The following is a 10,768-nucleotide window of genomic DNA, read 5'->3' on the forward strand; positions in this document are numbered from 1 at the left end:
TTGTCAAAAAAATCTTATTGATACTAATCCTGAATAAATGGTTTTACAAGCATTGCGGTTTTTGCTCATTAGCAGCAGGGAAGGTGAACAGACCAATGTTGGAGCAAGTCTTCTTTGAAAATAAAGCTTCATATAAAAAAATTAAAAATACAAGGTCAATAATATCAAACCGAAGCCTCTAATTAACATAGGTTTTCTCTAAATGGGTTAGCTCATTTTGTTACTTTATCTTTGTCACTCATTTGTATGCGTGTTCATTTACCCACCCGAACTCTCATTGTTGGTCATCACCTCCATGCTGCTGTGGTGTAATCATATCATTAATAATAATAATGAGTGATCCTATGATAACCATGGAATCTCGCACAGCTAGACTATCTCGAGAGTGACTAGAGGCAATTAAAAAATATATTCCAGTCCGGGATTCTGTCAAGCAAAAATTACAAGAGCGTCAGGAGTCTTGGGTGGAATTTACAGAATGTGCAGACCAATTATTTAAATCGGTTACGAAAGATACCGAACGAAGGTCTTCCAACATTAGAGAAAACTGCTGAAGCAACTGAAAACAGCAGAAAGAAACAAAGTATTTATGAGATCTTCCATGTGAAATAGCTGCTGCTCAACCAAAGCGAAAAATACTTGAAGGTATTGAACAAGCTTGTGCTGAAATAGGTGACATAAAGTGTCGTATACCAGAACCATAATCTGAACCAAAACAAGTAAGAGTCAGAACTGAAGTGAATGATAAATTTACCGAAAAGAATATTTCCTACATAAAAAATATTGACGTAAGATTACCTGCACTTGCCGTGCACAGCTTTGATCAGAGAGAAGAATTTCTAAAACCTGAGTACGCTGATGATAATGTAAATCATGAAACCAGGTACAAATGGATATTTTGCATACACCACGGAGTTCATCAGGCCCAAAATGATGATACAAGATACATTAATTTTATTAATGGAATAAGTGACTATCTTGCACAATTACAACAATCACAGCCAGTACTACAACAACCACATCCAGTATTAATACAACCAGGTAAAAAATCTGAGGAAGGTCTTGCCACTGGCAGTGTAAAATCCCTTCCTTTGTACAGTAAACTTTGTCCCAATGTCCTTGCAGATGTGGACAGCTTAGAAATCCTCATTGGAGGAAAACGAGATGGTAATCCCCAGAAATCATTAATGAAACAGCATTATTTGTCAGAGATTATTTACAGGTGGTGTAATGGACATTAATGTTTATATCGGTCTCTCAACAATGAAACTGTTGATGATTATCACAGTGATTGAGGATATGTAATTTGACCAGTGACAATAAAATAAGATGATCATACATAATGCTCAAAGTGGACCGATCATGGTCAGGGTGATAAATTCGCAATTACCAACATACAAAGCAATATACGGTGATGGATTCTGTGATGTTGTTCAGGGTCTATTTAGAAGGATAGCCCAAAAAGCAATACCGATTGCAAAACAATTTTGAATGAAAGCTATTGACTGGTTCATGATAATGGCATTGGTGATGTTGCTAGTAAAGCATTCTCAGCAATCATGGACAGACTAGCTAGATTAATACGATGAAAACCGCAGCCAGTAAAATTACCCAGCACTGAATCAAGTCGCAAATAAATAATTAGCAAAGTTGGCTGGTGTACACATGTCAGAAAAAGAAATAAATATAACTGTTAGTCTGATAGCAAGAAGTGGTCTTTGTGTTAGACGATAACAATTATAATAAAATGTTTAAACGTGCATCTGATCCAGGATTTGACATGGATGCACCAATTCTCAAAGATGAATCTGTGTGTGATTATCAATATTATTCTTATGATGCACGTGTACCTAACGCACGTGGAAGAATCAAATTACAGGTTCAGGATACAAGTAGATATTTTTTACCCGTAGAGGCATTTACCGAGGTTGAAGGTAGACTTTTGAGAGCAGATGATACAGCATACGGAATTGGTGATCGAGTTGGTTTTATTAATAATGGTGTCATGGTGTTATTTAACAGTTCCACATACATCATTGATGGAAAGAATTTTGAATCATGCCTGGAAAATTTAACATTGCCACGATGATACTTGGCCTTGCAAGATACAGCGATGATTACTCGAGATCAGCTGGTCCATCAATGATGTTTGCAAAGGATAAAATTGATCATCCAGAAAACAGAAACGTAACACTAAATGCAGCTGGAACTGAAGTTGCATCAATGAATGAAAATTTTAACTTGGGATTTGCAACACATCAAACAATGTTGAACGGTGATGAAGAGTTCTCTTGTGTGATTTACTATCGCATATATTTGGTTTCTGTAGAAATGTTAGAAAGGTTATATTTGGCGCTAAACACACCGTGGTACTTATCAGAAAAGCACCCAACAATGATGCGATATGGCGTAATGGTGCTAGTAAAGTAACACTAACAAAACTGTCGTTGTGGATGCCAGTAATGACTGCATCAGTGATCACTTGCCGAATAAAAACGGTTACTCTCTTTCAAGAATCAAGGTGGTAAATCAACATTATCATGGTTGACGATGACCACAGACAGTATTCAAAGTATTGCTGTCTGGTTATTCACAAGGCAGATAGCATCGCAGCAAGTGTTTCTGTACGACGATATATATTCATCACGTTTCAGGAAAATGCCAGATTTGATTCGCAGGAACGTAATCCAATGGTATTTGACATGCTTGGGGTTAGTGAAGTTTCTTTGAGGACAAAATCGTTGATCAAATCATGTTACACGTGTATATCATTGGTTGATGATATTCATGGGGCGTGATCAGAATGTGGGTTCTGGTTTGCAGATATTTCAGCGGGATTTCACAACATTATATCCAATCTATTACTTTTCACTGGAACATTTGGATTTGTTAAGACAATCAGTCGTTCATATACACTTCCGAGCTCGTGTAGCTTGACTGCCCGCTAGTGGTTACAGAGCAATCGTTATACTCTCAGACAAAATAATGTTACTTGAAGGTGTTGGTGGACAAATGAGTCATCGATGCCCCAGTGGAAAACATGTAATTAAATCGTTCATGATATTATATTATAATGTCATATCACGTTAGTGTCAGTTTTACTCCTGGTCAGATTAAAAAGCTTCATTCAAAATCAGCAAATAAATGCGGAACAAAAATAGCACTTAGACAAGATCAGATCGCAGGTGGTCCGAATAATCTATCACTAACAGAACGTCAACTCAGGCACTTCAATGAAGCCAAACACTCAAAGACTGACGTACGACTTAATCTTTCTGTGGGTGTCATTAAAGACAGTCAAGACCGGTTTATATTTCCACTTCTCGCAGCTATACCTGCATTTATGGCCGCTGCAGCCCCAGCTGTTGCAAAAGCAGCTGCACATGGTGCTGTTGGAACTGTTGCTAGGATGGCACTAAAGAAAGCAACAGGTCACGGAATAAAAACTCTGACCCCCCCCAAAAAAAAAAAAATAAAAAAAAAAAAATACGGGAATGGGACTAAGGCTACCAGGAACTACGCATTGGTATGGTCAAGGTCTGAGACTTCCCGGGACACTTCGTTAAACGCAGAGCGTCTCCTTCTTATGTCCAATTTTGATTAAACATAAAAAATTCAAAGGTATTTTATGCGTGCCCAATTACCGAAACAACCAAACCGTGTTGAAACCGCTATCATTACTCTCGGTGGAAGTTCTTGAAAAGGTACTCATTGGGTTGTATACACGATTGATCCACGTTGAATTGTTTATTTCGATTCGTATGCGTTGATGCCACCAAAAGAATTTTTAAAATATGTCGGCAGAGTGCAAAGCGCTCATCTTCAAAACACTCCCGTCTGGTATTCATCATTACCAACACAGACAATAACTGATCCGCCAGTATGTGGCTATGAAGTAATTGCTGTACTCGACGCTGTGTCAAAATCTTCCGATGCACCTCATAAGGTTGTACATGCGTACACGAGTTCTGTTTTAAATAATTGCTAATCATATAATGGTTTATACATATGGAAGATTTTGTATCAAAGACAAGAAAAACACTGATTTGTCGAATTATTCGACTAGAGATGATCTTGTTGATTTTATGAACCTCTCTGGAGTTGACCGGGATGAAGTTGTTATTTTTCAATAGAAATACGGTGTTTTAAAGACGAGTAACATTACGTGGGTTGACAGAGTTGTAGACTTCTCGGTACTACCACGGATTACATACTATTAATTATTGACGGTGGTAGAATCAGAGACTCAAATGTATCAATCGCAACTATTATAAATAAAATTAAAAAAAGTGTTGCTGATCGTTTTCGATCCAGCGGTGATACAATGACAGGTGAACTCAACATGAATGTGAATACAATCTTTGTTTTAAGAGAACCAACATCCGATGAATATGCCACAAAAATATGTAGACACTAACTATACTACAATAGATACTATATTAACCACGCTGTGATCTGAATATGACGTTCACATAAACATGTTTTCTAATCTTTGTAGAACTTCTCAAAACCTCGGTAAAATCACATGAATTCTTTGAAGTCCATTGTTTTTTTACGTAAAACTCTGAAATTAACAGTAAACTGGGTGATGTTAAAACAGCTATGTCAGATATTGAAATGATTAATCAACGATTAGGTGTTAGAACCTAAATCATTTTCAGATCTAATCAAGATAGCGCAGAGTAATATCGATGATATTAGAAACAAAACTAGATGTTATAAGTGGAATTCCTGATATTATGACAAAAAATTAATCTGATTAAAATTCCTCACAAGCAGATCATCAGATATACACAGTATCATTAGGATCATCAACATGGTCACAGCAAAATAACACTATCAAATATACCGCAGAAGTTACGGGTGTGTATAGGCTGTCCGTTTTCGGTGGTACAAAATTTAATATATTTACCAAGTATGTATGGCGTTATTCAACCCGAAAAAAATTCCGGAACCGTGTCTAATGTGTTAAATAAAGTGGACGAAGAAACGTTTATGCTGGAACGATCTGATTAAAACTTAACCGCAGCGTCTTACTGGTGGTGTCTGGAATTTGTCGCTGAAACACCTCAGTTGATTTCTTAGTAATTAGAATATATGATTTCACAATCGTCAGATCTAAATTTTGTTAACAAACACAGATTTTAACAAGTATGTTTGTGTCATTCCCAACTGAAAAATATCATCGACGAGTATACAGTGAAACAAAAAAAAAAATACATCAGAAATGTCGTTGTTACTTATATAATTGTATATTCTGCACCAGAGGTCACCGCTGGAACTGTAACTATCGTTGGAACGTTATCAGCGTCATACGTGGTAGCACTAACAATAGAAAATGGTGTCCCTCTTATAACCGGCGTTGCAGGTATTCTTAATATCATCGGGGGGAAAAGGTATCCACGTGCGAGGTTGATAAATAACACGAGTATACATTGAAGTTGTCCGCGGAGACTCACGCATACTCCAAAATCATCTTCGTTGATATCATCAGGTCTTAGCGATGGAACAATATCAGATCAGGAATTCTTAGAAATTATTAGGATTTACCACGAAGGCACAAATGTACCTTTCGAAATGGCTCTATCAGAATCTATGAAAACGATATTAGAACTCCGATTAAACATATAATAATACTGTCGTCATCGCAATAATTACTACAACAGATCGTCGCTAATACAACTGCGTCAAAAACCACGATGACATCAGTAGCTTCTCATGGGTCGGTGGTTCTTCCCTGGGTTTTCCAGGGTTCTTCCACCACCAGTTATACTGGCCGCCATGTACAGCTTATCTTGTGCTGAAATATGACGTTAAACCCTAGAACAACAACAACCACAACCACGATGATATCAGCAACCTAAACCAATCCTGAATTTAGTGTTAGTTTTCCAACTGCGATTCCGGTGAAAGAAATACAACTAGCACAATTATGAGTATATCACATCTAGCCCAATATTAGATCCAATTCATTTAGGGGGTTACATATACATATATATATACATATACATATATATATATATATATATATATATATATATATATATATATATATATATATATATATATATATATATATATATATATATACACATATATATATATATCTATATATATATATATATATATATATATATATATATATATATATATATATATATATATATATATATATATATATGTATGTCTATCTATATCTATATATATGTATGTATGTATATCTGTCTATCTATCTACCTATATATATATGTATGTATGTCTGTCTGTCTATCTATATATATATAAGTATGTATGTCTGTCTATATATCTATCCACAAATATATATATGTATGTATGTATGTCTCTCTCTCTCTCTCTCTCTCTCTCTCTCTCTCTCTCTCTATATATATATATATATATATATATATATATATATATATATATATGTATGTATGTATGTAAGTATGTATATATGTGTGTGTGTGTGTGTGTGTGTGTGTGTGTGTGTGTGTATATCGATCTATATCTATATATATGTGAATGTAGGTATGTCTGTCTATCTATATATATAAATATGTATGTATGTCTATCTATATCTATATATATGTATGTATGTATGTCTATCTATCTATCTATCTATATATATGCATGTATGTCTGTCTGTCTATCTATATATATATATAAGTATGTATGTCTGTCTATATATCTATATATATATGTATGTATGTCTATCTATCTATCTATATATACATATATGTATGTATCTCATTCTATCTATATATATGCATGTATGTCTATCTATCTATATATGTATGTCTATCTATCTATCTCTATATATGTATGTATCATAATCTCTATATATATGTATGTATATCTATCTCTATATATCTCTATATATGTATGTCTATATATCTCTATATATGTACGTCTATCTATCGATATATATCTCTATATATGTATGTCTATCAATCGATATATATCTCGTTATATGTATGTCTCTTTATCGATATATAACTCTCTATATGTATGTCTATCTATCGATAAATATCTGTACAAATGTATGTCTACCTATCGATATATCTCTATATATGTATGTCTATCTCTCGATATATATCTCTATAAATGTATGTCTATATATCGATATATATCTCTATATATGTATGTCTATCTATCGATATATCTCTATATATGTATGTCTATATATCGATATATATCTCCATATATGTATGTCTATCAATCGATATATATCTTTATATATGTATATCTATCTATCGATATATATCTCTATATATGTATGTCTATCTATCGATATATATCTCAACATATGTATGTCTATCTATCGATATATATCTCTATAAATGTATGTCTATCTATCGATATATATCTCTATATATGTATGTCTATCTATATATATATATCTATATATCTATCTATCTATCGATATATATCTCTATATCCATGTCTATCTATCGATATATATCTCTATATGTATGTCTATCTATCGATATCTATCTCCATATATATGTCTATCTATTGATATATATCTCTATATGCATGTCTATCTATCTATATATATATATCTATATCAATGTCTATCTACCTATATCTATTAATATATTTATGTGTATATTTCCATATAACTATATATATCTATATATCCCTCTATATATCTATATATATATATCTATATATCTCTATATATCCATATATATCTATATATCACTATATATCTATATATATATCTATATACTTATATATCTCTATATATCTATATATCTCTATTATCCCTATATAGTTATATATCTCTATATATCTATATATATTTAAATATATATATCTCTATATCTCATTATATCTATATATCTCAAATCTCTCTATATCTCTATATCTCTATATATCTCTATATACCTCTATATCTCTGTACATCTCTATATGTCTATATATCTCTATATATCTATATCTCTCTATATCTATATATCTCTATTATCTCTATCTATATCTCTATATATCCATATATATCTAAATAGCCCTATATATCTCTATATCTCTATATATCCATATATCTCTATATAACTCTATATATCTCTATGTCTCTATATATCTCTATATATGTCTATATATCTCTATATCTCTCTATAATCTCTCTCTCTCTCTCTCTCTCTCTCTCTCTCTCTATATATATATATATATATATATATATATATATATATATATATATATAGATATATATATAATCTCTTTATATCTTTATATCTCTTTATATCTATATATCTCTATATATCTCTATATCTCAATATCTCTATATATCTCTATATAACACTATATATCTCTATATATCTCTAATCTCTATGTCTCTATATAACTCTGCATATCTCTATATCTCTTTATCTCTACATATCCGTATATATCTCTATATTCTCTATCTCTCTGTATATTTCTATATATCTCTATATCTCTATATATCTCTATATATCTTTACATATCTCTATATCTCTTTGTCTCTATATATCTCTATATATCTCTATATCTCTATATATCACTATATCTCTATATATCTATACATCTCTATATCTCTATATATCTCGATATATCTCTATATCACTATATCTCTATATATGTCTATATAGCTCTATATATCTCTATATCTCTATATATCTCTATATCTCTATATATCTCTATAAATCTCTATATCTCCATATCTCTATATATCTTTATATATATCTCTATATATCTCTACATCTCTATGTATCTCTATATCTCTATATATCTCTAATATAACTCTATATCTCTATATCTCTTTAAATATCTCTTTAGCTCTATATATCTTTATCTATATCTCTATCTATCTCTTATCACTATATCTCTATATTTCTCTATATATCCCTATATATCTCTATATATCTCTATATCTCTATATGTCTCTATATATATCTATATCTCTCTCTATATATCTATATATCTCTGTATCGCTATATCTCTACATCTCTATATATCTATATATCTCTATAAATCTCTATATCTTTATATCTCTATATATCTCAATATCTCTATATGTATCTCTATATCTCTCTATATGTCTATATATCTATATCTCTATATATTTCTATATCTCTATATACAACTATATGTCTCTATATATCTCTATATCTCTATATATCTACATATCTCTATAAATCTCCATATCTCTATATCTGTATATCTCTATATATCTCTCTATATCTCTATATCTCTATATATCTCTATACAATTCTATATCTCTATATCTCCATATATCTCTATATATCTTCAAATATCTCTGTATCTCTATATATCTCTATTTATCTATCTCTCTATATATCTCTATATCACTATATCTCTATATTTCTCTATATATCTCTATATCTCTATGTCTTTATATATCTCTATATCTCTCTATATATATCTATATATCTCTATATATCTCTATATAACTATATATCTCTATATATCTGTATATCTCTATATATCTATATATCACTATATCTCTATCTATATACCACTATATATCTCTATATCCCTATATCACTATATATCTCTATATATATTTATATATCTTTATATATCTCTATATCTCTATATATCTCTATATCTCTCTATATCTATATCTCTATATCTCTATATATCTCTATATCTCTATATATCTATACATCTCTATATATCTCTATATATCTTTATATATTTCTATATATCTCTATATATCTCTATATCTCTATATATCTCTATATATCATTATATCTCTATACTTCTATATATCTCTATATATCTCTACATCTCTATATCTCTATATATCTCTATATATCTCTATAGCTCTATATCTCTGTATATCTCTATATATCTCTATATCTCTTTAAAACACTATATATTCCTATATCTCTATATATCTCTATATATCTCTCTATCTCTATTTACATATATATCTCTATATCTCTATATATCTCTATATATCTCTATATATCTCTATATCTCTTTACATCTCTATATATCTCTATATCTCTATATCTATCTATGTATCTCTATATCTCTCCATATCTGTATATCTCTATCTATCTCTATATATCTCTTTATCCCTATACATCTCTATATATCTCTATATCTCTATATATCTCTATATATCTTTATCTCTGTATATGTCTATATCTCTATATCGCTATATAACTCTATGTATCTCAATATATCTATAACTCTATATCTTTATATATCTCTATCTCTATATGTCTCTATATATCTCCATACCTCCGTATCTCTATATATCTCTATATATATCTCTACATATATCTATATCTCTATATATGTCTATATATCTCTATATATCGCTATATCTCTATATATATATATATCTCTATATCTCTATATATATCTCTATATCTCTATATCGAATCTCGGATTTAGCCAATGTGGGTATGTGAGAAAGCGTGCCTGTAGCTTCTCGTGGGTCGGTGGTTTATATATCTCTATAGATCTCGATATCTCTACATCTCTATATATCTCTATGTATCTGTATATCTCTATATATCTCTATATATCTCTATGTATCTGTATATCTCTATATACCTCTGTATATATATGTATATATCTCTATATCTCTATATATCTCTATATATCTCTGTATATCTCTAGACCTCTATATATCTATACCTCTCTATAGATCTCTATACATCTAGATATCTCCATATCTCTATATCTCTATATATATCTCTATATATCTATATATCTCTATATTTCTCTATATCTCTATATATCTATCTACCCCTATATATCTCTATATCTCTAT

This window comes from Sinohyriopsis cumingii, chromosome 8, assembly GCF_028554795.1.
Source record: "Sinohyriopsis cumingii isolate HCF-2022 chromosome 8, ASM2855479v2, whole genome shotgun sequence".
Taxonomy (NCBI): Eukaryota; Metazoa; Mollusca; class Bivalvia; order Unionida; family Unionidae; genus Sinohyriopsis; species Sinohyriopsis cumingii.